Source organism: Oreochromis aureus, linkage group 23 (genome assembly GCF_013358895.1).
Source record: "Oreochromis aureus strain Israel breed Guangdong linkage group 23, ZZ_aureus, whole genome shotgun sequence".
NCBI classification, from domain to species: domain Eukaryota; kingdom Metazoa; phylum Chordata; class Actinopteri; order Cichliformes; family Cichlidae; genus Oreochromis; species Oreochromis aureus.
This window is the reverse complement of record NC_052963.1, coordinates 7,499,195-7,503,897: the sequence shown is the minus strand read 5'-3', so window position 1 is coordinate 7,503,897 and position 4,703 is coordinate 7,499,195. Positions and strand designations below refer to the sequence as shown.

The following is a 4,703-nucleotide window of genomic DNA, read 5'->3' as shown; positions in this document are numbered from 1 at the left end:
TTCAGGATTTATCCATGGCTTGTTGTTAGAAAAACACCGTACCTTTTTGATGGGTACGGTGTTGTCCACACAGAAGTTCATGTAATCCGTAATGCAGTCTGTGATGCTGTTGAGGTCATCCTCCAGGGGGCTGCAGAGGTTGTCCCACACAGTAGAACGGAAACAGTCCCTCAGGGCCTCTTCAGTCTCTGCTGACCATTTCCTTACTGTGCGTTTCACTACTGGTTCTCTGTGTACTAGAGGTTTATACACAGGCTGGAGATGAACCAGATTGTGATCTGAGCCCCCCAGGGGAGGAAGAGGTGATGAGCTGTATGCCTCCTTGGTGTTGGCATACAATAAGTCCAATGTTTTATTGTCTCTGGTGTGGTAGGTAACATACTGGGTGAAGGTGGGGAGAGTGGAGGACAGGGAGATGTGATTAAAGTCCCCAGAGATCAGGAAAAGGGCCTGAGGGTGCTGTGTTTGGAGTCTGCTGGTTACAGTGTGCAGGACCTCACAGGCTGCTGCAGCGCTAGCAGAGGGCGGGACATATACAGCTATCATAATCATGTGTGTAAACTCTCGCGGTAGATAGTACGGTCTCATGCTAACCGCTAGCAGCTCAATGTCCTTACAGCATAGCGTCTCTTTGACAGATAAATGCCCAGAGTTACACCATCTATCGTTCACAAACACAGCCAGACCGCCTCCTCTCTTCTTACCACTCTCTGTTGTTCTGTCGGCCCGGATCAGATGAAAACCATCCATGTTTATGTGTGAGTCCGGAGTTAGCGCAGTTAGCCACGACTCTGTGAAGCACATCAGGCTGCACTCCCTGTAGCTCCTCTGATGTCGGGTAAGAGCCGCCAGTTCGTCTACTTTATTGGGGAGAGATCTCACATTCCCCATAATAATAGATGGAATCGCTGGCCGGTACCTCCTAACTTTATTGCGACGCCTGATCCCGGCCCAAGTACCGCTTCTCTTCCTCCTCACCTTGCGGGGGATGTTAGCTTGCTCGGCGGTAGGCATGGCAGCGGAGGCTCCGAGGGCTAACAGCTGATCCCTGCTGTAAACAATGGGAGGTCGGACCTCCACGCGCTCTCCGGACAAAGACGCCGTAAAAAATGTAATAAAGAACACCATTGTCCATAGAATTCTGAGCTCCATCGTGGGGGACAGCAGTCCACAATAGGAAAACAAAAACAATAAACACAAAACAACAGAGAAACATATATTAAAGAGAAAAAAGGACTCGGTCAGGTCTGAGCTGCTGATACTGGCTGCCAGCTCGGAGTGGCGCCGGAAGTTAACCAGAAGTTGTCCCAGTGGCAACATTTTTGGGCTTTACCAGCCCGTCCGAGCTGGACTGTAGGGTTTAGGTTAATGCTGCATTTTACAACAGAGATAAAATGAATTATACACATAGATCATTACATTTACTGCGACCCCAGTCACTCTGTGGAAGTTCTCAGCGACTGTCTTGTAAGAGTGTGCAATAAAGCAAACCTCGAACACACCCACCTGCCTTTGGAGGCCCTTTCTTCGAGCTCTTTTTTCCCCATTGATGTGGACAGCCTTGGTTTGACTGCTGCACTGCTTACTGTTCTGTGAAGCCTTGGAGACACTTACACACACACAGAGTACTATTATGTTGCATTCAACTAGTAAGTGTTTGACAGATCTAACTTATACATAAAAAACAGAAAATCCTCAGTGTAACCACAAAGGAAAAGGTTGATACTTTAGATCAAGCTTTTTTACTGTTACTTGTAACAAACTGAGCTGATCTACAGCATTAGGAAGCTCCTCTGACCTGCCTCATCAGCCTGAAGGATCCCACTGAGCAGGGCAGCACAGCGGTCCAGACCCTTGTGCAGACTGATGACCTGGGGCAGACACATCCAGTTTATTGTAGCCAACGTGTTCAGACACCGTGCCAATGATGTGGTAGTAATATGTTGAACATTTATTCAACATATTACATATATAGTTTCATTTAGGTTATTGCACACAGGAGAGTGGCCTCTGCCCTCACAGACAGAGTGCGTTTGAGGTCGAGACACGCACACACACACAAACAGTAGTTAGACTCATGTTTAGGTAAGAGTTCAAATAATAGTTTGCAAAATCATGTCTGCATAAGGGACATTTTGTTCCAGGGGATAAGCGAGAGTTGGAAGATTAATGGGAAGTACCTGGCCTCGAGACCGAGAAGATGTCCTTCTTAAAACAGGTGTAAGGAACGCGTTCTGATACCCTGATGTTATAAAACAACTGATTGTATAGGTTTGGGGTGAGATTTACAGCTGATGTTGCAGCGTACATCTCCTACCCGTGTGTTCATTAAAATCATCGTTTGACTTGACACCTCTGGACTAGTGTTGTTTTTGTGCCCATCCTCAATATCTGAACCCGCAACATGGGTTAGTGGTTTGTGTCTGTCAAGCCTATTGACTTTGTGGAAATGCTAGATTTCCTCTGTTCACCTTCCCATGTTTACTACCCTGAGATGGCTGTGTTGTGGCAAAAACTTGGATAAGCTACAACTTGGTCATGCCTGTATGTGATACCTGTCCTAGATGACACTATTAATATTTAGTACTGCTACACAAACAAGTGAATAAATCCTGAGAACTAATAATAAAAATGTTAGCTTCACATGTCGCCACACGTGGTCTGCATTCTGCATAGAGCTGGGCGATAAAACGATAACGATATGTATTGCGAAATAACTTTTTCTCGATAGAAAAATGAAACTATTGCGATAGACCTCATCTCTCTCTTCCTGTCTTATAAAAAAACCCAATAGCCAATAAAAATTAAGTAGCGCAGAGCCGAACCAATCACAGCCGCAGCGTCACGTCACGTAACTTGTTACGTACAGCTCAAGTGCCAAGGCGCACGTGTGTATTTGTTTGAGAAGCAGCCAGCCGCCGTGCCGGGTTTTTGGTGACCAGAATACCGAAGGGAACACAGATGACGGTTCCAATGTCGGAGAGATTGTCGAAAGGAAAGGCCAGAGAAGTTCCGTGAGTGTGGAGGTATTTCGCTATTTGAAGTCTGACAAAAACAGCGTAACGCCAAGCACTGTAAATTGTGCTGAAAGCATGTTCCCACAAAGTCTGGAAATACAACAAACCTTTCTTATCACCTGAAGCAGTGCCACCCACTGGAGCACGCTCAATCTCTGACTGAAAGCGCTAATTCGTCATCGAAAACAACCAGGGGAATCCCTGTGAAGCAGCAACAGTCAATTGAGTCGGCTTTCTCCAGCGTCTTACCATATGACAAAAAAGGTAAGAGCCATAGCAACATAACGAATGCCATAGCTTACTGTCTTGCTAAAGACATGTTACCAATAAACACGGTCGAAAATGAAGGATTCAAGCAGCTAATTAAGGTAATGGATCCTCGTTACCAACTCCCTGGACATAAACATTTCTCTCAGACAGCGCTTCCAAAGCAATATTATGTAAGTTGGTCAATTTTGTCTCTTTTTCTGTAAAATAAACTAAGATTTATTTTTAGAATTAATATTTTGTTTCTAAGTGGAACTGACAATTTAGTAGTCTGTTTTGTTTGTTCTATTTTGAAACTTAAACGCTTTAGCGGCTGCCTTTTGTGTAGATTGTAATATTTGCCTTTATTTTGCATAAAACTGGTGGTGGTCAGAGGGCCCGGTGGCGCCAGTGTCCGCAGCCTCGCCTCTGTCAGTGCGCCCCAGGGCAGCTGTGGCTACAACGTAGCTTGCCATTGCCAGTGTGTGAATGTGTGCGTGAATGGGTGAATGACTGAATGTAGTGTAAAGCGCTTTGGGGTCCTTAGGGACTGAGTAAAGCGCTATACAAATGCAGGCCATTTACCATTTTTACCATAAAACTGAAGCCTCATTTTAAGTACATCTGCCCTGTTGAACTTATTATGGAAAATGAATATTTAAATCAAAACAAGCTGCTGATTATTTCACATTTTATTTGTGAGCAACATCACATTTAAATCTTACATATATAGTTATTTGGCTTATATCGTGATATATATCGTTATCGCCTGAAATGAAAAAAGCATATCGTGATATGAAAAAATCTTATATCGCCCAGCTCTAATTCTGCATATACATAACGTAGGCGGATCGTGATGGGTCTGCCTTCATCACCTGGTCCTCGGAGTCGGTAGAGTACAGAGAGTAGGCCGGCTCAGGGCAGGGAGCTGTTCCTGGATTTAAGGTGGCTCTAAAAACAACAGTGAGGAGAGTGCTAACAGGCACACGTACATATGTAGACACAGAAAACGCTAAATGAAGGCTGGTGTACTCACAGACCCCCTCTGACTGCTCCCGTCAGCCTTCCTGACGTCACCACCTGCCGGTCACAGTAACCACGGGTGAACGCCCCTCATGTTTGTGCGTGTGAAGCCTCACACCTGTCTCTGCACTTTACTGACAGTGGAAGCTCAGACTGCGTGTTCACTCAGTCCTGCCTTGCGCTGAGCTCTTCTTCTCATGGTCTCCGCCAGCCTGAGCCCTAGTTATATCATGGACGTGATGTGCAGACTCAGCTGCAATTTAGGGTATCCATGTTCGAATTCGATGAAGGGTTTAGGAGTTTCTTCGTCTTACCCACTTTTTAAAGGGAACAAAGGTAAGTGGACAAAGGACTCGAAGGCTATTTCATAGGCAGGTAAAGACAATTCCTTCGTTATGTTGTTATCAATTAAGCAGA

The 4,703-nt window shown here is 45.2% G+C and overlaps 1 long non-coding RNA gene across 1 annotated transcript; it reads right to left on the bottom strand.

The window, feature by feature from the left end:
• Positions 1-1,576: 1,576 nt before the first annotated feature.
• LOC120436395 lies at positions 1,577-4,449 on the bottom strand. Its single transcript, XR_005610382.1, has 4 exons — positions 4,300-4,449; positions 4,139-4,214; positions 1,799-1,871; positions 1,577-1,609 (listed from the first exon to the last, which is right to left on the bottom strand). It is a non-coding gene; the product is annotated as an uncharacterized LOC120436395 (long non-coding RNA).
• Positions 4,450-4,703: the final 254 nt, after the last annotated feature.